We start from the raw sequence: 23,835 nt of genomic DNA on the forward strand, positions 1-23,835 counted from the left end.
GGCTATTGGCAAGACTGCCCTAGACATGGCCTTCCTGTTGAAAAGTTAATGGAAAAACAATCCGCTCAACAGCAGGGATGCGAGATGAAAGCTCAGAGCCCAGTAAGCCCAGATATTGACATTTCTTGGGGGCATCGAGCATAATAGGGAGAGCTTAAAAATCCCCTTCCCACAAATCTGGCAATTTTCTACTTCTTAAAAACACTTTTTTGATTTTTTTTTTTACTCAATGTTGCAGTCTACCTTCTTATTGGCACTTCAGCTCAACATCCCTCCCAGCCAAGAACTCAATTTTCTGTTATAAAGTTGTGCCTCCTCTTGTTTTATGGTATTCCACTGTAGCTACCTAGTTGAGCCCCAAGTTAATAGAGACTTTTCCTTTTTCCTTTCATTCTCTCATTCAGCCCCCAAGTCGAGAATGTCTTACCTTCTAAATCTTTCTGGTATCTGGCCCTGCCGTCCATCCACCTGCACTGCTCAGGACCTCAGCATTTCTCACTGTACACTACAATAGTCTTTGAACCTGTCTCCTAGTTTACCACCCCCACTCCGGCTTTGCCCAACCCCCATTGCGTACTGGATACTAGATGCTCTATGTAAAACCTTCCTAAAACAAAAATCGTATCTACTCTCTGCCTCCTTCTCCCCATGCAAAGTCCTCCATCGATTCCATTGATTAGAGGGTCACCCTGACAATGCGGGTGCTGGTGAGTTAAGTGCCATGCTTCCATCATTGGGATGGGTTTGCTACCAATAAATACATTCGTCTCTTAAACCAAACAGTGTCTTAATGATGCAGTTGGTTTACGTTTCAGCCCAAGCTTCTTATATATATATCGATATGATCCTATAAAACAGACTTTTTGCAGATCACGAGCAGGTCCATGCAGGAGTTTGAGTTTTCCTAGAGTAATAGGTCTAAACACCTCAGCATGAGGCACCGGAGTAGTCATGGTTGGGCCCCAGACTAAATCTCCAGCCCCTCATAGATTCAACACTTGAGCACCAACCCCAGGCTTTCTCACACATTCTTTTCTTTAATCCTCCTCTTCAGCAAGATCCTTTCACACCTCTGGCTGATGCTTTAAAACTCACGCAATCACTGTCATCTTTGTCATCCTTTGATGGATACTAGGCAGAAATACTCACTCTGGCTTCAATTCTGTCACTTAATCTAAAAAGCACTTCTGTTTTTGCAGGTAGTGCACTGTTAGGAAAATTATCTGTCGTTTCGAACTGTCCCCTCAGACTATAAACTCTTCCAGGGCAGAGTTTGCATCCCTAGTCCTTAGCATAGCATGGAACACATATTAGATGCTCAATAAATGAATGGATTGAATCAAAGATGAAAAAATAGAGTAAATGGAAAAGTCCTAAAATGGATGGAAACCCTGCTATTTCCCAACACTGTACTAAGTAGTTCACATCTATGATCTCCTTTCAGTGCTTTCAACAATCCAGTCTTTGGGGGCAGTAGAAGTGGTCATATCTTACAAACGTGAAACCTAAGGCCACAAAGCTTAAAGATCCTGCTGTTGGTCTTATAACCAGGTAATGGCAAAAGCAAACCTCAAATCTGGACCCCATCATGGTTTGTATTCTTTCTACTATGACCGAGTATGCCTTTGAAGCTAATGTTGAGATTATGTGGCTGATCTTTGTAATTAAATTAACTAGCATATAGAAGTTAGTGTTGACAGATCACTTTTAAATTTAGGGGTAGAAGCAACTAGAATCCAGTCTCATTTTCAGCTTTAATTACGCCTTAGAATTTCTTGGAAGCCACAGAGAATTCTAAGTGGAAATGTCATTTAAAGCGATCCTTTAAAATAGACATAATTCTAAAGGATGTTTCCTATGTTTACTGAATAATTCTATTGCATTCCGAAATTTGATATGAAATCTTCCCACGTGGCCCATGTTGGATATTATATCACACAAAATTCTGGGCACTAGATAGATACAACAAATGTGAGGCCATATGTATGTGTAAGTGTGTATTTAAGTATCCTGAACTCTCACACGCATTTGTATGTCTAAACATGTAAACGCAAACACACGCATCTATACATGCTCATTGTATGTGGTTTTCACATCTGCTTGCCTAAAGATAAAGACAATGCAGGGCAGCCCCGGTGGCGCAGCGGCTTGGCGCAGCCTGCAGCCTGGGGCGTGATCCTGGAGACCCTGGATCGAGTCCCGCGTCAGGCTCTCTGCATGGAGCCTGCTTCTCCCTCTGCCTGTGTCTCTGCCTCTCATTCTCTCTCTGTCTCTCTATAAATAAATAAACAAAATCTTAAAAAAAAAAAAAGACAATGCAGCTCAGTGGATTCATCAGAATACTTAACGGCACTAAAAGTGAGAGGTCTTGTCATTTTGTATTTCTTAGCTTTCTTTTTTAAAAATTTTTTTTAAAGGATTTTATTTATTTATTCATGAGAGACACACAGAGAGAGAGAGACAGAGACACAGGCAGAGGGAGAAGCAGGCTCCATGCAGGGAGCCTGATGTGGGACTCGATCCCGGGACCCCAGGATCATGCCCTGGGCCGAGGGCAGGTGCTAAACCACTGGGCCACCCAGGGATCCCCATTTCTTACCTTTCTTACCTGAGTAAGGACAGTGATTTTCTATATGCCACAGTGCACCAAATTATAATCATGGTTTTGTAAATGTAAGTCGTACAACTACCCAAAACAGAACTTCAAGTTCAGAAACCGTACCTTCCTTACTGTTATTCTCGGGTTTTAAATTCACTTTTTGTTGAAAGACAATTTCTCAAAGCAACGAGCATCAGCCCGGAGAAAAATACTCTGTTAATTCAGCATTCTTTACCAAAACACAGTACAATGACGGTGCTTTGGTTTTGTCCAGGGCTTAAGAAGTTAGTGCCCATGTTCCTTGAATATTTGAACCCTTCAGCTCTGCAGTGAAGAACCCCCTAACGATTCGCGTGTCCGCTACAGTCAACGTGTTTTGTAGAGTTTACACAAGCCCGTGCAAGTCCCAAGCCGACACCGAAAGATGGGATTCATTTCACAGTGTGGAAAGGAACTCCCAACAATTACATTTGTCTGAAACTGGGAGCCCTGCAAGCTGCAGAACTGAAGGTTTAAGTCCTGCCGTCTTCTGGGCTTGTCCCACAGGCCAGGTGAATAACCCGGATTCCTGTCTGGGGTGACGAGGTGGTGCCCCAACAGTCAGAAGCCGCCAGGACTCGGTGCAAGGGGCCAATTTCGGCACCTGGCCCGGGTGCTCTTCTGTGAAGTGAATTATCGACTCAAGCCTCCTTCCCCTCCCGGTGCTTTTAGGAGGGGCTCGACTGGGTGGAGGACTTTGGCCAGAAACTCAACTTTCCATCACCTACGAATCCCGGCCGGGGCAACGCTTCCCGGGACTAGATACCACCCAACGGGCAAGGGCAGTGCGGAAAGTTGGTTTCCTTCCTTCCTACCGAAGCAGCAGAGCATCATACTCACAGGCGCCGCCTTCACGGTCCCCTCTGGAGAGCCGGCTCTGGGAACCGGCAGCGTGCGGGGGAGCGGAGATAAGGAGGCAGCCGGGCTTCCTTCCTCCCCCGGAGGCCGAGGGGCATCGTTCCCCGCCGCCCTGACCTCCGAGGCGCGGGGAGGCAGGGAGGCCCGGGGCCTGCGCGCCCGGGCTGGGGTCCGCTCTCCGCCGCCGCAGACGCCCGGCCGGACAGCGGCCCCAAGAGTCATTAGGGTCTGTCCGCGAAGGGCTTGCAGGATGAGGAGGGTTACATAAGCCCGCGCGTGTGATTATCATCGCACACCCCCCGAACCAAGGCTGCCAGACAAACAAAAGGCAGTTCCAAGAAGAGGAGGAGCGGAGGCAGAAGTTACGCTGGGGGTGAATTTCGGGACACTGCTCAACTGACGGGGAGGGAAAAAAAAGAAAAAGGCAACTCAGTCTGTGTATGCAAACCTCGGCAAACAAACAGCGAGCCGCAGCTGGCGGCCGGGGGGGGGGGGGGGCGCGGCCCGTGGGGCGCCCGCTCGGTGGCAGCGCCCGGCAGAGGTGGTACTTGGAGGGACCAAGGGCTCGGTAAACACTGCTGCTTCGGAGCCTCGGCCCAGGTGCTCCTTCTGCTCGCTCCTCTCTCGTCCCGGGCTCTTGCTTCCCCCAGGATGGCTGCGGCAGCGGGTCCCCTGAGCCGGGGGCTGAACCCTCTCTTCGGAGCCTCGAGTTGCAGTCCCTAGGGGCCTCGGGCTTTCCTCCGTGGGAGCAGGAGACCGAGCCTGGGCGTCCCCCCGCACCCCCAGCCCCAGCCCCCAGCTCTGAGCCACTGAGCATCAGTCCGCCCCGCTCCCCTCCCGCTCCCCGACTTGCTACCTCCTCTCTTCTGCAGACGGTGGAGGTCCTGCCCCGTTCCCGGGGCGCTGCTGCCCAGCAACTCCCCAAGGCCCGAGGAACTCTCTCATCCCGGTTTGCAAGACTTCTAGGTGTCTCCAAGCTCATTACCGACTTCCCAGGCCGCCCTCGGCCTCACCTACCCCAGCACATTAGAATATGAATCACACGCTAAAGGCGGCCTTTGGTTCCCTCACTTCCCAGCCTTACTCACATCCTCCTCCTCAGCCTGGAATGTCTGCACTCCGGGTTAGTTAAATCCCAACTTCCCCGCGAAATCCTTCCCAAATTCCCCCCTCTTCTCTCTCTGCTGATAGTGCCTCTGCTGTAATCCCTCACTCGTGCCATGTGCCTTCATAGGTTCCCCACATCCAGCCGATGGGACAAGGAAGGGGCCCGCATAAAGCAGGCACTTAATGAGTGTATCCTGAATTTATTCATTTATTTTTTAAACATATATATATTTCTAAAGATTTTATTCATTTATTTGTCAGAGAGAGAATGAGAGAGAGAGAGAGAGAGCAGATATGCATAAGCAGGGGGAGTAGCAGAGGCAGAGAGAGAAGGAGGCTCCCCACTGAGCAGGGAGCTGATCCCAGACTTGATCCCAGGACCTGGGGATCATAAACTGATCCGAAGGCAGAGGCCTAACCGGCTGAGCCCCCCAGGCGTCCCCAAGCGTGCACTGCCTTTAGCTGACGGCAGACGTGATCTTACCTGGGGGTCAGTCTTGGAGTGAAAGGGGCTGCTGGGTCTAAGCTGCAGGCTCAGGTGAGTGCTGCCAACCTGGTGGTGAAGTATTGATGATGGAGGTGGGCCATACGCTGGTGGGGGTGCATGTTTGGAACTTTTCATAAATTTTAAAAAGAACAGCTATGTAGAAAGCTTTATAGAATGGAGAAGGGCACCTCCAAACTTGACTTGAGTCAGCTTCCTCTTGGATGTAAGTTCGTGAGGATAACAGGATGGCTGGAGTCTACTGAGCCTCTGCTACTGCACATTTAGAGGACCTATAAAGTGGTGCTTACTTAATAGAATGCCAGGAAAATTCCCCAAAGGTGAGATTTTTCAGAAATCAGACTTCTGGGATGCATTTTATGGGGGAACTCCTCCATGACTGAAAGAACGCAGGCTATCACCACAGCAGGTCCACGAATGAACAACAGCTCTCGGGTGAATTGTTTTAGGATACAGGGTGAAACACAGACCGTGAGCTGTCAGGTACTGAATTTCTTGTGGCTTCGTGCTAAAGTGTTCTTAATGACGTTTCCGCTGTTATTCTTTGGTGAGAGCAACGTGCTTTAAATTCCATCTGTGGTGGTTGGATCGACCATGGCGTCATTTAAGAGACTTAGGGTGTGTCTACACCGTACAAGCTCTCCAGTACATACAAAATGTTCAGTCATTTAGAAGAACTTTCCCGCCTCCACTAATGTGGAACAATAAAAACCCAATGCAGGTTCTAAAGAGAAACGTTAGCCTTAAGTTCTTGGGGTTTTGGCTTCAGGAATTTCAGAGGAACTACTCAATGGAGTAGTTCATGTATAGGATCTTTCCTCACTTTGTCCTGCTCAGATCAGAGCCATAATGTTTATTATAGCTACCATTTATGAGGCCCTACGAGGTTCAGGCGCTGGCTAGATGTTTCACATGCATTTCTTCACGTAGCGATTGTCCTAAAACAGCGATTTTTATCTTTGCTTTTCAGATGGAGAAACTGGTAACACGAGGATTTGAACCCACATCTATCTGGCTACCCTGACTACAGTTTTTCCATTCTGCTGAAAGCTGGTGGGGACCTGAGTTAGTAGCTCATCTTCTGGTTTTCAAACTGGGTTCTAAGGAACCCTAGGCCCCAGAGGAATAGCTTTAGGAATCTTTGGGGGAAGAACTGGGAAGGAGGAAAGGTGAAAGGGAGGCTAGGTCAATTGGGCTTGCAAATACAAAGCTTCATTTCTCTTTTATAGAGTGACCTTAAGTTTTATTTGAAAACAACGGTTTTGCTACTAAAAAACTACTCTTAAACTCTTGATCTAGTTTAACTTGTTCATGATAAAGTACAGAACTTGGGGGCCAGAGAGATTAAATGCCTTCCCCAAGACTTTACAGACAGGCCCAGCATTAACTTCAGGTGTCCAAGCTCCGCCTGAAGCCACTGGTCTCCCTACATCCTTTATCTTTTCACTTACCAAATAGCGGAGAAAGTGAGAGAGACCTGACCGTTTCCTGACGGAATTCTTCATGTCAAATGGAAGAGCAGAAACCCCTTCACTTCAGTGAGCTGGACCATGTTCGGCCCTTCGGCTCTAAGTCTCAAGTTACTCAACGTTCACACTGTGGCAAATTAAAATCAAGTGAGGAATTAAATATGTAATCTGTCTGGATGATTTGGGGCTCTCTTCTGCTTTTCCTTCAAATCAAAGTGGGTCACAAAGGATACTTCTGCAGGAGTCAGCCAGCTACTTAGATAGGCTCGGCCTGAGAATACTCTCGCTAGAAGACTGTTCACATCGCCGTGTTCATTAATCCGGTCAAAAGCACCTCTCTTCCCATGAGACACAGTATGGGTGGCAGAGATGTTACTCTTAGAGGGGCCAAATATATAGCCAAGGGAAAGCGAACTCCCTCCCCTCCCGAGTGCGAAAGGCTCCCCACCTGGCTCGCTTTCTTGCAGCTGGACCAGCTGCGCTCCACCTGGTCCTCAACCTAATAAGTTTCATTTCCCTGCCAGACCACACAGTCATTGAAACAAGCCGACCGTATCCCACCCTGGAAATCAAGGTACACCTCACCCTCTTGTTACTACAAAGCCTGTCCCCCACAGCCTTTTCTTGTTCAACTCTCTTCCCAAATGCAACCTCTGTGCAGCTCGAAAGGCATGGAGTGTCTTCCTCCCTGGGTGGTTAGGATATGTCACTGACAAGCCCTGTTGATCCCATGTGTACAGTGTCGGATGTCCTGCGTTTGGTCATTCTAGAACCTTAGGTCAGGACTTTCCTCACCGTCGGAGTGAAGAGGAGGTGATCAAAACAATGACCAGACACGAATACTAATACTAAATGGAATTTTCAGAGAACTAGTGCCAAATATCACTTCCTTTGGAGTTTTGCTAAGTGTCAGGCTGTTTGCGAATAGGAATGAATTTTAACCGAAATTATGTCAGCCAGAACTGACCTTTATTAATTTCAAGGCCCTAGAGCTTTCCCATCTGCTCGTTTTAATTTTTATCATTCTCACCTGGAGATTTTTGGGAGCAACAGCATTGTTCTCTTTCCTGAGATGACTTAAGTTTAGCCCTGCCTAACGGCAAAAGAAAAGACGACCGTTCCGTTCCCGTCATTTAAATATTTACTAACTGCATTCTTTCTGTAAAATGTAGCAGAAAGAATTTTTCTCATCTCCACAGACTAGAGATTATAATAAACAGGTCTCTATTTTTTCCCATCTGAAACATTCCAATATTAATATATTTCCAAATTCTGAGCCCTAGAAACAAAGCTTTAGGTGTAATTTCTTTTCCTATTCATGAGATTTGCAATAGGAAGGTCATGTTTGTACTAGATTTTGGTTTGAAATTAATCTTCTTTTCTCCTTAGCATTTCTATAGAATCCGGGCACTTCATTATTTAGTCATTTCCAAATATTAAATGCTTGTCATTCTTGAACAACGATCTAATCTTCCCTTTATGGGTGGAGAAACAAAGTTGTGGAACTTGGAAATCATTGCCAGGGCATAGATCACTCTAAAGGTTATGGCTACCGATTGAGTTTCTTTCCTCCACACATTCTTGGACTACAAAGTAAAACTGTAAATTGTTTCGTAAGCAGCATGTATGGCATCCTCGGACTATTAGAGAGTATTAGTTAATACTAAAAGCTCATTTGCATCCTGCCTCACAAGAGAAACTTTATGGGGTAAATAAATATATTCAAACTCCACAACCAAGCTCAGCGCTGAGGCTGTGCTAGGATCACCCCTCCACCCCCTTTTCTGGCCCATGCCTCCTACAGATCAAAATATATTCTTAGTTCAGTTGAACAAGGGTTCATTTAAACCACATCTGCTGCTCATCAAACCTCTATTTTAGGACTGGGGAATTCTTTTTCAGAGATAGATTCTGTCTGGAAGGTCTACGGCAGCAAATAGTCCTCATTAAATTTCACAACATTTTACCAACATATATACAGTACCCGCTTTTATGTGATTATAGAACCCAGGCAAAACCCTGCACCCCCACTTCAAAGGATTCCTCACTTGACTAATTCTAAAGAGTAAATTGATTTTCTCATCATTTGTTGTATTTGACAATAGAAAAGCTGACGCAGCAACATTGCTAACATAACAGCTCATTTCTATTCAAGGGGAAGGAATTTGCGTTAATATTCTTAATGACTGGCATCTTTATGAGAAATGTGAAATCATTTATCCTTAGCAATAACCTGACTAGGATTAAAAAGTACTCGGTACTCAGAACGGAAGTCATCTGTCAGGAAAAATTATTTAGACTGATGCAAATTAACTGAATAAATTGGCTTCCTAATTATGGCGTATATATTCAAGTTTGTTAAAATTGGTTTGAACTGAAGCATTTGGAAAGGATCTTTCAAGAAGTGATCTGACATTCTGTTGGAGGAAAAGATAACACATTTATTTCACATTTCCTAAGGATTTCTGGAAATGATTTAAGAAGCAAGGGCATGTAAATCAAAGGAAAACATTAAGTAAGCACGTGTATGTCTTGCTTATTTGGAACAGTGATAATGCCTTACAGAAAACATGGAGCAGCACGTGCATTGGGGTGCCCTAGATTCCAAATTACCAATAGTGTCTTCCTGGGGGTGGGGGTTGTTTCCCACCCTCCCAAGGCTGGCTTGGGCATGAGCCCAAGGGACCAGGCGAAGAGATGAGCACTTAGGCCGGCCCTAACAAGCAACGTACAGACCAGTCTGTATTCTGTAGGAGTTCCGCTCTTAATAGGCACAGTATTGCACACCAGTTAACAAGTTTTTATTGGAAGCTCAGTCTTCTCTTCCTCGCCAGCTTCACAGCAAAACTTCATTTAGCTTTTTACCAAAAAACCTAGTAAATTGTGGGAAGAAGCACTTCACCAGCATTGGAGATTTAATTAGTCTGGAATAAAAAAGGTGTAAATTGCAGGAAAATGTAAACTGCTTTCACGTGATTAATGACTGGGTTTTACCGTTGAGCATTTATATAGAACTTTCTTTTGAGAGACGGTGTTGATTTTCGGAGACAGGCGGACTTGGGTCCAATTCCTAGCTCTACAGGTGTGTAGTATTTCCACCTAGTTCGTCTACTTATAGAACTAGACCAGCTAAGACAGGAATAACAAAGCCTGAATGTGAATAGCAGCGTCTATCATGTGCTAAGTACGCAGTATGCTTCGGTTTCTTCTCCCTTTTCTGAGTCCTTTAGGGAGTTCCCGTCCTAAGCATGAGTTTGGTATTAATTGCCCCAGTTGAATAAAAAAGATATTCCTTTTTTTCAGTAAGCATTAGCCAAGGGGTGACCCTGTCAACCGTTGCCTAGGTTTCTATGCTTAAATATGAATATTTAATTATATAAAGGAAAACAATAGGGATCTTTTAAAAAAAGGCAATGATTGATAATCATTAACAATAACATGACTCTTATTGTTGTGACTTCAGCCTGAGGGACAAACAGTTATTCGAGGGATCAGGTAAGCGCAGGGTGTTGGGCTTTCTGTTAGAAATCCCTAGAGGGCAGCCTGGGTGGCTCAGGGGGTTAGCACCGCCTTCAGCCCAGGGCCTGATCCTGGAGTCCTGGGATCGAGTCCCACGTCAGGCTCCCTGCATGGAGCCTGCTTCTCCCTCTGCCTGTGTCTCTGCTTTTCTCTCTCTCTCTGTGTCTCTCATGAATAAACAAATAAAATCTTAAAAAAAAAAAAAAAAAAGAAATCCTGAGAAAGCCTTTGCTAGAAAACAGTGAGTTAGAGAGACGTAGAAAATACGAACAGAGAGAACATCAACCAAGAAATTCAGTCTGTGCCAAATTCAGACGGTCCCCTCCAGTGTTTCTGTGAGCAGGTGAAGAAATAATCTGCACGTAAAGACATAGATGCCTGAGAAAGGAACTGGGGCAAAGCGTAGGAGCACAGATCGGGCCGAGAAGATGGAGAGAACGCAGAAGCTGGGTGGGACAGAGACCTGGGCACACCTGACTGCAGAGCACGCACTCTCTGAGGGATGCTGGCGGAGGATGGAGACAGGAAAAAGCCTCATTCTGCAGAATCTGCAAGTACCCCTGTCTGGAGCTGGCAGGTGCATTAGGAAGAAGAATGAGAGGCTAAGAGCCAGAGCCTGAGGCAAGGATGATGGACAGCAAAGGGAGTGATAATGGGCCGTTCCTGAAAGGAATTGCTCTATGCTTTAAACAGGTGCCAAGCTGAATAACATGAGTCCTGATATGTGACTGACTTCCATGAATGCAGTTTTTACCTTGAACATCCCTTACCTTGCAGTAAGGTTAAGTGGTGCACCTGAGGTATCTGTGTGCTGTGATACTATGAGGCGTCAGGACAGGGGTCATATTACTAACAGAGGAAGGAAGAAGGCGAAGCTGGTCTTCTCAGCTCACCTAACCATTCTTATCTGAGGAAAAATATATACAGATGAGTATTATCGAAAACTTTGGAGGGGGAAGAAACCACAAAAGGAAGGGCTGTAAGTGTGGGTTGGAAGAAGAGAGGGGGAAACGTTATGTTGTATATTCTACTGCTTATCCTGAGCTCCCCTCTTCCCTGACTGGTCTTCCTGTATCATTGCTCAGGGGGTGCCTGTGAGGGCACCTTAGAAAGTCAGATGGGTTCACTTTTTTTCCCTCCCAATTGATTAGAGCAAAGAGAAAAACCATAAAGTCCAACTAACAGTGCGACTGAGCATCCCTTTTGGTCATATAGACAAGAGATGATAATCTAAGAGGTTGTTTGGACAGTCAAAAGCCACACCTGTCAGCTTATCGACAGAGCAGTTCAACTTTCCAGGGAAAGGCTTTTTTAAAAATGTGGAATTTGTTTTGTTATTTCTTCTTTCTGGCTCTGAGAAGGTGTCCTTTACTATAAACCCGAAGTTTGGTGAATTGAACCAATTTAAATTTTAGGTCTTGTGTTTAAGTATTTAGATCAAGACTTTTTTTTTTTTAAGATTTTATTTATTTATCCATGAGAGACACAGAGAGAGAGGCAGAGACACAGGCAGAGGGAGAAGCAGGCTCCATGCAGGGAGCCCGACGTGGGACTCGATCCAGGGTCTCCAGGATCGCTGAGCCACCTGGGTTGCCCAGATCATGACATCTTAAAAGCTTTATAGAGAGCTCCAAATATTTATTGAATGCTCACTGTATGTCAGGAGCCACTGTTGATGTAAATAAGATGCGGTACTGCTTTTTCATACTTACGTCTTTCCATACAAACTAGGTTCTTGGAAAAAATTGTCACTAACCGAATTTAAAAACTACCAGCCATATGATAAAGAAATTGGTTAAACTATCAACCAAGCTTAATGGAAAAAGGAGGATTTAATTAATAATAGAGAGTCTGGAGGTGTCTGGGTGCTGATCTGGTCCCTATGGTCAACCATATCAATCATGCTAGTCAAGCCCTCAGATCCCGTTTCCTTGTTTGCATGATGGGGACTCCAGGTCATAGAGGTATTGAAAAGAATTAAATTAGATAATGTACAGAAAGCACTTACTTGTACATGACAGGTAAGTGCTTAATAAATCTTAGCCGTATGTATAGGTAGTATTAGTAAATAAAAGATAGGCATCTTTCTCAGTCATTTTTCTTTAAGAGAATGATTTTTTTTCTATTACTAAATACAACAGGAGCCCCCCCAAAATTTAGATATGGTCATTAGGGGTGTGAAAAAGGCACTGCAGCATCAAGAGGATGTATCAGAAAGAGTACTGGTTCCAGAATTTTGGGACTTGTGTATCTGTAGAATATGACTCTGCCATTTAGTGGCTATGAATAATAATGATACGTTACCTTCATAACCTGTTTCTTACTCTGTAAAATGGGTCCAGTTCTGCCTGTGTTATCTACTTCATTCAAGGAATTATGAGGGTCAGGGATGCCTGGGTGGCTCAGTGGTCGAGTATCTGCCTTTGGCTCAGATCATGATCCTGGGATCCTGGGATCCAGTCCCACATTGGGCTCCCTGCAGGGGGCCTGCTTCTCCCTCTGCCTGTGTCTCTTCCTCTCTCTCTCTCTGTGTCTTTCATGGATAAATAAATAAATCTTTTTTAAAGAAAGGAATTACGAGGGTCAAATAAAGGAGGATTGTAAATATGATTTGCAAAGGGTAATATGATAAATAACGAGTTTTCCTGGGCTCTGGTACTGATTATTGGTGACTGATTGGAGAAGTTGTGATTGTGGTTTATAAATACTTTGTGGACATTACTTTTCAATTTATAAATAAATAAGTTATAAGTTTGGAGGAAGTGTGGAGAAATAGAAACTCTGGATTCTAGTTCTTTACAAGTGCCTCAGATCAGCTCTATTTGCATCTGTGACTTGCTTAACTCCCCTGGGGCTCTCTAAAAACATTTGTATTTGAAAATAATTACAAACAACCCTCTACTGAGGTATGGGGAGTTGAGTTAACTTATAGAAAAGTGGCAAGAATGACTTACTCAGGTTCATCTGTTGTTATCAATTGGCCCCAATTCCTTTGTCAATTGCTCACTTACTCTCTCCTCCCCTTCATATATATATATATATATATATATATATATATATATATATATAATATTATATATATATATATTCCCCCACCCCCCAGAACTTGATGAGAGTAAGGTGCATATATCATCATCTTACACCTCTAAATATTTCTCAGAGTAGATCACCCAAGAATGCAGCTCTGTTTCTAATTCTTTAAAAGGGGCACATATCATTGTATGACATGCTCCACAGGGTTGTCGAAATCAAATAAATGTTTGAGAGATAGCACTGGGGGAAGTATGAATTGCTATGTGAAACAAAGAGATGTGTATTTCCTAAATTGGGAAAAATCCAATTACATAGAACTTCAGAGGACTTGCAAATCGTGGGGGGGTACACACTGAGAAAGTCCGTCATGTATGTCTGTAACAAGCTGAAGATGAGAGCTTCCTTACGAGCCTCTATGATGAGTGAGAGAAACAACAAAGATGCTCTCGCACTTTGCGACAGGGTTTTCGAGTTCTAGTCCTCCTGCAAGGACTTGAATCTTTATGCTGTGTTTTTTTTGCCTGTGAGCGCTTGCCATTTTGGGTGGTATTTTTGGTGGAGATCTTGAGCATGTTTGAGAGAAGGTCACAGAAACTCAAGAGCATTTGCTGCTCAATGGCAGGGCTACAAATACACATAGGAAAAAGGAAAGCATGTTTTACAGAAGTGTTCAACGTGCAGGCGTAGTCAAAGACGGTATGAACTAAGTATTCTCATGAACCAGAGAAATAATTTTCATAGAATCCCTTTTCAGTGTTCTCTGTCGTAAAGTTTAGCTCTGTGACAAACAGGTAATCACTCTGCCACATTATCCTTACGTTCTCAGCAGAATTCTCCCTTTCATCAGAAGCTGTAATTCTGGTAAGTTTGATTTCTTTATAATTCCAACCAGATTTGCGATCTACATTCTCCAGTGGAGTGAAATACGACCAATAACTTAAAAATATTTGTAAAAACACTGCTTTTCCGGTCACATATTTCTTTCATTGCCCTGAAAATCATAATGGCTTCCTTTAGATACTTACAACAACAATGAAAAAAGGAAATCTAGAACACGTTTTAGAAACAAAACTTTTTCAAAAAGTCAAAACCACACTTAAGCATTCTAAATTAATCTTTTATTTTGAGTTATTAAATTGTTATTCTTTATAATACAACACAAAAAAGTAAGTTAATGACTAGGAAATACATTTATAATCCAATAATGATTGATTTTACCTCCTTTATAAATAAATCAGTTTTAAACATAAATTATACAGATATATAACGGGATATGCACTCATGTAATTTATTAAACTATGAAGACTATTGCTCTTAGATTTCTCTTGGGAAAACTCCAGTACCTGAGTAAGAAGTTCAGATGTTTATTTCTCAACGAGGTGATGTTTCTGAGGAACAGCTCAACTGTTCTAATGCAACAGGTTTCCCTAATATTGAGAAAATGTGATATATTTTGAATCACTTGAAGCATGGAGCAGTGAAACAGGAGTTAGAAAACATGAATTCTAATGCTGATTAGTCCATTTATTAATTCTTTACACGTGGGCTTGTCCTCTCTCAGATTCAGTTTTATGTGGTACGGAAATGGCGTATCCACTTTGCTTACCCAAATATTGCAAATTCCAATGATTTAGTTCAACTAATATTTTCCTCCAGTGTTTTGAAGGAATAATGATTACTTTGTCATTGTCCTGTGGATAGCACCCTTTTAGCATAGGTTAGAACATACTTCCACAAAGAAGGTTCTTTATACTAAAGCTACATAACTTGCTTCGGTAGCAACGGTGCTTGGGTATTTGTGTGAGAATGGATTTTCTGCAGGGAATATACCTGAACGATAAATGCTTTTTCTGGTATTGTTCCAGTCTCAAGAATTCTCTACAGTACCTGATTATTCATCATGGAACTCAGCAAGAAGGTCCATGGTCACAAACAAAACTGGGCTCATACCTTCACATTCTTGTTAGGTCCTAATGTACAATTGACACGTAAGCTCCCCCTGTCCTGGAAGATTTGACTGACTTGCTCTCCTTGGTGAAACCTAGCTTGTAGTAGTTTCTATGGTAAAAATGACTTTTGTGATTTCAGGCGGGTCGCTTAATAGCCCCAGGCCTCAGTTTCCTGGATTTTATTTAGATGATCTCTAAGGAATACCTCTAATGTTCTGTGTTTCTATAGTATTTTATGTATCTTTCCTGGAAAATCTATTCATAATTCTCAATTATTTTTAACAACTACAAGAAAAAGGATCCAGTAGCTTTGACAGAATGTGTGTTAACTTCCCTTTTCTTTTGTGTAATTTAAAGCCTGTCATCGGACTGGCTAATTGTCCTCTGACTGAGAATTCAGCTCCTAGCCAAAGAATTTTTACAATAAAAAAATACTACAAAATAAAAAAAAAGAGAGAGAGAGAAAACCAGGATGATTTACTACGGAGTTTATAGGGCATTTTAATTTATGCTATGCAGCAGATAGTGAATATATTCATTCAGATGACACAAGTCTATATATCTGTCACTATCTCTGAAATTCTTGTCTAGCCATAATTTTACAGGTCCTTAGAAACGGAATTGTCACAAACTCCTCAGTTCAGCTCTCAACAGAAATTAATTGATAACATAGAATCCTGAGTGGCTGGCATGTGAGTGACACCCAGCTATACAATTTCACATCTAATCAAGGAAGATGGGAATTCGAGTTGGCCTATTGTCTATTTGAATCTGTTTCTGGATGGAATCCAGCTGGCTCAAATGCAGCCCTGGAAAGTGATGTGGGCAGAAGATGGAAAAAAAAAAAAATTAAGCCAGAGAACCAGCACATAAGATAGTGCCTTTCACATTATCAAAGAATTGCCTAGTGTAACTGTGGATTTGCTGCTGGTTAGTTTGCTAAAATTTCTCAATAACCAAAATGCAATTTTCTATCCCAGTTGTCCTTAAAAATCTATGAAGAATAATAATAAATGCAAAATTGTACCTAATCAAGAGCTAAAATTATATGACAAGAGTTAAGTGGTGAGAGGGCACCGATGAGAAGGCATAGTTCTATTATTGGAAGAGTTGGGGAAAGAAAGCTCCATAGAAGGAATGGGGATGATTTTTCTTCAAGAATGGGTGAAATCTGAAGATTCGGAAGCAGAATGGGAGGACAGCCCCAGCCCAGAACATGGTATGAGCAAATGCTTAGTAGAAGTAAGTGATGTAAAAAAAAAAAAAAAAAAAAGAAAGAAGTAAGTGATGTAAATTCAGGAGCTGCCATACCAGCTTGGCGAAGAGCAGAAAGTATATGCAGAAAACGGGGTGGTTATAGTGGAAAAGATTATGCAGGTCCCTAAATGCTGATATTTTCTTTAAACTGGATGCTGTAGAAAATTGAAAGATGGCTGTTTTAGGGTAATAGCGTGACAAGGGGAAAGAGCGCTAAAGGAAGGTAGTTTAATAGTGGTATGTAAAATGAGTGGGAATAAGAAAAAGATAAAGAACAGAGCTCAAATTAGAAGCATGAGGTGAGGGGGATCCCTGGGTGGCGCAGTGGTTTAGCGCCTGCCTTTGGCCCAGGGCGCGATCCTGGAGACCCGGGATCGAATCCCACGTCAGGCTCCCGGTGCATGGAGCCTGCTTCTCCCTCTGCCTGTGTCTCTGCCTCTCTCTCTCTCTCTCTGTGACTATCATAAATAAATAAAAATTTAAAAAAAAAAAAAAAAAAAAAAAAAAAAAGAAGCATGAGGTGAGGCAAATCTGGATTAAAGTCCTTCTCCTTTCCCCCCCACCATGCCTTTCAGTTTCAAGGAGAATGTTTTATTTATTTAGGCTTGTTATAAGGGAAGAGCAGAGTTTACCAGTAAAGAATAATGTAATCTAGATGGGGGGGGGGGGGGGCAACATGTTCCCCAAAGGTTAACTGCCATGCTCAGCATCACAATACCAATAGTAGCCAAGTTCTAGAATCTAGGTTTTCGATGTTTTTTTTTTCCACTCTACGACCGTGCCTCTTTTTCCTAACTATAACACTACTGCCATTATTCAGTGAATTTCACTTCATTGCTAGTAACGTTTAAACTTATTACCTGCCCAGCATGAAATATGATTTACCTGAAGCCAATGAGGCAGTCCAGTGGCATACTCTAAGCTTCCATAGGGTTTATGACAGTGGCAGAAGCGACTGAACATCTCCGGTTCCACTTCTGAGACTACTACAGTGGTTGATCAGCATGTAGATCAATGACAGATAGCTCTTTTTGGAGCAAAATGCCTAATGAAAATAACAATTGCTATACATGAAGCATATAGCATATTTTCTCTCTGGGTTTTGTTTTGTGTGTGTGTGTGTGTGTGTGTGTGTGTGTGTCAAAAAAGTGGCTCTCCGACAGAGCATATTTTGACTACATTCATATTTTTCCCTCTTCCTCACTACTAAATCTTATTATTATTATTATTTTACAAGAACCACATTTCTATTCAAGATACCTTTCCCTCTAGACAGAGCTAGAAGTAGAACATGTAGGAATAGAATCCTGAATTGAAATCAGAATTTAGATGGTCTGGAATTAAGAAGTTTAGGAATATCAGCTCATGTTCCATACCCCAATCCCCAGTGCAAGCACACCTCCCCATTGACCTAAGGGGGTACCAGGTGAAGAGATCTGACTTGATCTTAAACTTGGCAGCAAAGCCCAACTTTTGTGCTTGCTGCAGATGATGTTTATCGATCTAACTATGGCTCTTGTGTATTATATCTTTTCTCCTTGGTTCATTAAACTGGATGCCTCATGAAGTACCAATTAAATCATTAGCCATTAATAGCTTTCAAATATAAACTGGCTTATGCCAATTAGACCATCATGCATGGCAACCCTGAATGAGAAATGGATTACAGGTGCTGTTACTTAGGCTGGCATTTCTCCCATAGGAACCAGGGAACATGGTTCAGAAAACTCAGTTGAATAAAATAAAACAGGCCAAAGTCTTCATTAAAAACTTGAATAGCACCCAAGTCTCTTTTGAGGAACCAGAATGCTGTCAAGTCTCCACAGGTCAATACTATCCCCACAAATTTCTAGTAATAAGACTACATTTTAATTCTAAATCTTGCTGACTCAAGTAGTGCATTCTTTCAATCATGCTGCCTCTCAACACTTAATGCCAGAGTTTGAAACGGCAAATACAATCTTCTACTTGTAATAAAATTATATTTACTCCCCAAACCTTTCCATTGATCTAGTATAAGGAAGTGACTAAAGTATGACTCTCCTATTTTGAAGAGGATCTTAACATGAAATATGACTGAAACAAATAAAATAAAAAGGCAAAGTGAGAGGGGATAGAAAGAAAAGTAGGAGATGGTATGGGGAAACCTTTCCCAAATCTCAAAATTAAGAATGATTTGTCTTTGTAGTGAATAAAGAAGAAAGGTCTGTATCATTTGTAAAATAAGTCATTCAGACATTCTGAAAAAAGATGTCCAACTCAGCTCTTCTAAGTTAGAATCTGAAAGTTTGTGAACAGAAGCAACTTAAATATTTCATTTCTTCTTGCCTCTAGACTCTTTAAATTATATGTCCCTCTCCACCAGCATTTTCTTAATTGAGAGAAGAGAATTATAGGTATTTAACAGAGGTAGTTTGTTATTGTGAGTTGAAATTTCATTACTTCCTCCAGAGTTTAAAAACACTAGAGTAGTTATTTGGCCAGCCATTTTCTTAATCTGAGAGAAGATCCCTTTTATCTAAGGAGGAATTAAAAAAAATTTATATGGATTCTAGCTTTTGTATCATCGATGATCAGAAAATTCAAGTTCATGTTTAAATTACATTATTGGGCATTTATATGCACATGTTTGCCATGTTTTCATTATAAAGTTTTTTCCCTTTCAAGGCTATTTACAGATACCATACAGGCATCTATTCCGTAATGACCATTGTCATTTTGGAAATTTATGGTACTGCAAAATGAAATTCTACTTCCAGCACTCCCACTTTCTTTAGGGGTGGTGTCACTATTCCCGTTTGTGGGGTTTGAAAACTCAAGGTCATCTTTGTCACTTGTCTTTTCTTTGCCCTCTATTTGACCAATCACCAAGTTGTTGATACTGTTATTTATTTAACATTCATAATGTTTCTCCACTCAACCGTTCCTCATTCTCAACATCATCACTGGGACTAGGCAACCTTTTTTTCTTTTCTTTTTTTTTGACTTTTGGTACCCTCCCAATTGTCTTTTTCTCTTTCAGTCTCTCTCTCTCTCTCTCCTCATTCTTGAAAAACCTACTGTTTAAACTTCCTAAGGCACCAGTTTAACTATAAAGTCTAACCTGTCTACTTGATGTGTCAGAACACTCTAGAAGCTAGCCTAATGTAGCTCTCTGTGACATGCTTAAGACAAGAGAGCAGAGTAGAGGCATCAAAGAACCACTCTTTCTCTTCCTCTTCCTCCTTGCTCTTCTATCACTCCTCTTTTCTCCCTTTCTCCCTCCCTCTCTTCCTTCTCGTCTTTGCCTAGTGCCTGCCTTCATTGTATCCCCAAAGTGCATCTATGCAAATGTGCTGATTCAAAAATGTTGTGTCTTAATGTGAAATTGACAGGCTGGCTTAAGTTCAAGTCCTCACTCAAGCGGAGCTTTCCGTGGTCTTGGAAAAAGAGCTGTGGGGCGCTTACTGTGGTCTGCGCCCTGTGTGAAGCATCTTACTTTTATTATCTCATTTAACCTTCATAACAACCCTTTGTGGTAACCATATCTCCATTTTATGGAGAAGGAGACTGAATCAAAGAGAGAGTAAATAAATTGGACCCCACACAGTTTGTAAAGATGGAGATGAATCACTACTCTCATTCATCTACTTAAGGACTTTGAGCAGTCTTGCCTGGCTCAAGTTCCAGCTCCTCCAATAGGGGGCTCTGTTGGTGTCCTTTATATTTAATTAGGACAAATAATTGATACTTAATCACCACATTCTTTGCATTACTACTAAACAATTGTACAATTGTTTGTGTGCATGTCTTCTCCTCACAGCTAAATTAGATATTCCTTCAGGGCAAGGATGGTGTCCCATATTATTTTGTGTTTCTCTCCAAACTGGTATAGAAATACACAGAAAGCTCCCAACTACATATGGAATAAACGAATTAACAAATCAATGGAGCTTTCTTAAACCTGTTCCTTTTAGTTCTGATTCTATTTAGAAGGTGCATTGTGGCTATTCCTTTGGGCATCAACTCAACTGCTCAAAGGTAATTTAAGCTGTTTGATATTGAGTATATCCTCCAAATCTCTTTTACTAAATATAGAAACTATAATGAAAAAGACGATGACAACACATGTGAAGCCTCTAGGTGTCTCAAATAACAAATATTACATTGCCCATGCTTTTATTCATCTGCTATATTCAGAACACTTTCTTCCTCTTAGCAGCATGAAGCTCTCAAGAGGAAAAAAAAGAGCACATGATTTGCAGGGGCTTCTTTGCTGGGATGCATTTCTTATACATGAAAGTTAAAAGCTGAAGGTTCAAGAATATCTGGATGCAATGCCAAGCACATCTGTTTACTCGGGACTTCTATTCAGGGGAAGATTGATTATTGGCAGGTGAAGGTTAAGGGGGAAGCTTTAAACTGGCAGGAAGTCTATTCAGAGAACATGTTATATTATAGAAAGGTGATTTTGGTGCTAAGCCATATTAGTGATATGAGTTTGAAGATAATATCCACAGGTGCACACTTCTAAATTAATTTAATAAACACACACTTGGCATGCAGTTAATCTTTTCTCACCATGACTCTGGGTATAACTAATATCTTATAAGAGTCTAACTTTCGGTTTAATTTTAAATTAATATAGCAAGTGTTATAACAACATAAATGAGCTATAACAACACACCACAAAATTGGACAATCGACCAAACTCTCTGCAATTCAGATTTCTATTTTATTAGGAGTGTTCTATTATTGCTTAGAAAAGTGGGACAGACTCTTAGGCTGGTATGTTTTAGGCTTGTTTCATCAAGGGAATGGATTCAGAAAGATTTTCTTTGAGTTTCTGAGACAGATTTATTTTAGGTTCTTTATGAAGTGAAAAAGTTCATACAGTATTAGCTCCATTTGCAGATGGGAAAAACTATAACACAAAGTCATGCTAGTTCTGGATTTCAGTTAATTGTGGCAACAGAACTAGTATCAAAGAAGAGCAATCTGTAGCTGAACTGAAGATCGGGGTAATGCCAACAACAAAAAATAGATTAAAAGCGAGGAGGACACAACAGAAGCAGAAATACGTGAAGGTAGATAAGAAATCTACGTCAGAGGCAATGGCTTAAGAATAGAAAATTCAACTATTGTAGTTGTATAGCATACACGGATATGTGAAAAAACAAGTCTCTATCTTACTACGGTACTCTCCTAGAAAAATGTCGAGGCTTGCTCATGAGTTTATTACCCAGATGAACTTTAGAATCCTTATTTTACATTCAAGCAGAGTCATCTGCGCTCTGGCCAGTTCCCAAACTCTGCTCCCACTGCCAGCCATCTAACCTTGTGTGAAAATTTGATTAGTATTACACAAAATGTGTAGATTAATTTTGGGACACTTCACCTCTTACAGTGAGTCTTTTTTTTTTTTTTCCACTCGGAAACATAGTGTGTCTGTTCATTTATTCAGCATAGCATTTTAATATCAACCTCACCCACTACAGTTAGGTAGTGGCATGTCTGAGTCCCTTGGATTCACATTTTTAAAAATGTAGAAATAGTGTCTTACACATTTGTAGCTCTGTGGTTAAAAAGAAAATCAGAGGAAAGTAAGTTTTACTTTTGAAGATGAAGAGCTACATTTTTAAAAAATTAACAAGGTTTAACACATTATTGTGCAGTAGTACAAGGAACATTTTGAGGGCAAAGAGAAGGACGCTGGTTGTTGCAGCTGAGATGAGGTCAGGCAACGTAACTGATAATGGAAGTTTCTATAGACAAGTTTGCTGGAGAGGAAGGGATCTCCAGAAATACTGCCTTGCCCTTTATCCTAGAGGAGTTCCAGTTTCTTTCCTCTCCGTGGCCTGGGGCAGGTGCAGACCAGATGATCAGGATTGAAAAGACTACCCTTTGATCTATTCCAAGATCCTGAGAACTGCAATTGAATGACCAGTGTCCATGGACACGTTTGTGAGGTGGCGTCGTTCAATGCTTTGTGAGACGATTTCTCAGATAGAAGGCTCAGTGTGTGATAGTGGGTGCAGAATCTGGAAACAGAACAGAGCTTGGGCAGATTGATTTCCACTTTCTATGAAATTTGGTTTGGGGGTGAAGGATGGCAAAGGTCCAAGCCCCTTGCTTTGTCTAAAGGGTTATCTTGCTTTACCAATTACTTCTGGAAGCTTGACCTGACTCCTACGATGTTTTGCCAAGTTATTATTTCTTTCTAAATAGTGGGCCAGGAGGAAGGAAGAGGAACACATGACCCTTTGGTGAATGCAACTCCCTGCTGGGGTCCCCTGCTCCCACTCTTTGTTTCCCCAGCAGCGCTGCAGCCCAGGGTCTGCTCTTTGATTATCCTTTACCATAGGGCCCAGGACTCAGCTCCTCCCTGCAAAGTGTATTCAACTGTCACCATTGTCCCCATAGATCCATTAACTCCGTTCCTCCAAACTCCTAATGCCAAAAGCGCCCACCCCCTCCATCTCCTTTTCTCTTCCTCTGCCCAGCCTCTCCCTCCTCCCTTCCCTCTCCCTCTCCATCTCTCTTTGCCTCCACCACTCTTACTCTCTTGAGCTCTCTTCCCCTTCCCCCTGCCTTTGGTGGCAGAAAAGCCTAAAGACACACCACAAATACATGAAATTAATGACTAACATAAGCTGAGATGAACACATTCATACAGCCTGGATCCATGTCTTTTCCCACCAACTTTCTTTCTCTCCCACTTATTGCGCATGCACCAAGCCTGCTTTACATGTTTTCTTCATATCATCCTCAAGGTAAGTCGCTCAGTCTCTGTTTTAGGAGGAGGGGGTTGAATGGTAAGTCACCTGTGGAGGCCACTCAGCTGCTGAGAGGTGATCCTTGCATGAGAACACAAATCTGGGAATACCTGGGTGGCTCAGTGGTTGAGCATCTATCTGCCTTTGGCTCTGGTCGCGATCCCGGGGTTCCTCCGGGGAGTCTGCTTCTCCCTCTGCCTCTGTTTCTCCCTGTCTCTCTCTCTGTGTAACTCATGAATAAATAAAATCTATTAAAAAAATAACAAAAATCTGTCTGAACCGAAAGACTGTACTCTTCTGCGGAAATCATCGTTGAAATTTTATGCCACCAGGGGCAGCTATAAGATGTAATTTCTACCATCATTCGAGAAAGCTGAAATAGATGGCGATCTGTCATTATAATACATTTAATTTGGGGCAATAATTTCACACTCTGTTTAAGTGGAATTTTTTTCTAAACTACCCCAAAATACAACCGGCTAAGTGTCATCTTTTTTTTTCTCTTCCTTCTCATGGATGGAGAAGGCTATTAGAGCTGGTAAAGAGTTCTAAAGTGGGATAACCAGAGAGAAAAGTGCCTTGCATGTTTGAATGTCTCTGTGAGCTAGTCAACACACATTTATCAGTGTCTTCTGTGGGCAAAAAAAGTGGACCAAGCCAGTCCCTGTTTCAAGAGGCTTCACTCCACCTGAAGAGTCAAGGGATTAAAATGGCAACGTGGAAGACAAGAAGAAGGTGAATGTGC

The 23,835-nt window shown here is 42.1% G+C and overlaps 1 protein-coding gene across 15 annotated transcripts in view; it reads right to left on the reverse strand.

Annotated features, from left to right (window-relative positions):
• Positions 1 to 23,835, reverse strand: part of SULF1 (sulfatase 1) — a 175,995-nt gene that overhangs the window by 147,918 nt on the left and 4,242 nt on the right. For 5 of the 15 annotated variants that reach the window (XM_072804330.1, XM_072804333.1, XM_072804338.1 and 2 more), the window contains exon 1: positions 4,353 to 4,523. The exons of 5 other annotated variants lie outside the window; for them this stretch is intronic. The gene's annotated coding sequence lies outside the window, so the exon portion shown is untranslated. Of the gene's footprint in view, positions 1 to 3,478; positions 3,750 to 4,352; positions 4,524 to 23,835 lie in introns of those variants that run through there. 5 more of the 15 variants (XM_072804329.1, XM_072804334.1, XM_072804339.1 and 2 more) reach the window with 3 other exon arrangements.

The sequence above is a fragment of the Canis lupus genome, chromosome 28 (assembly GCF_048164855.1).
Source record: "Canis lupus baileyi chromosome 28, mCanLup2.hap1, whole genome shotgun sequence".
NCBI classification, from domain to species: domain Eukaryota; kingdom Metazoa; phylum Chordata; class Mammalia; order Carnivora; family Canidae; genus Canis; species Canis lupus.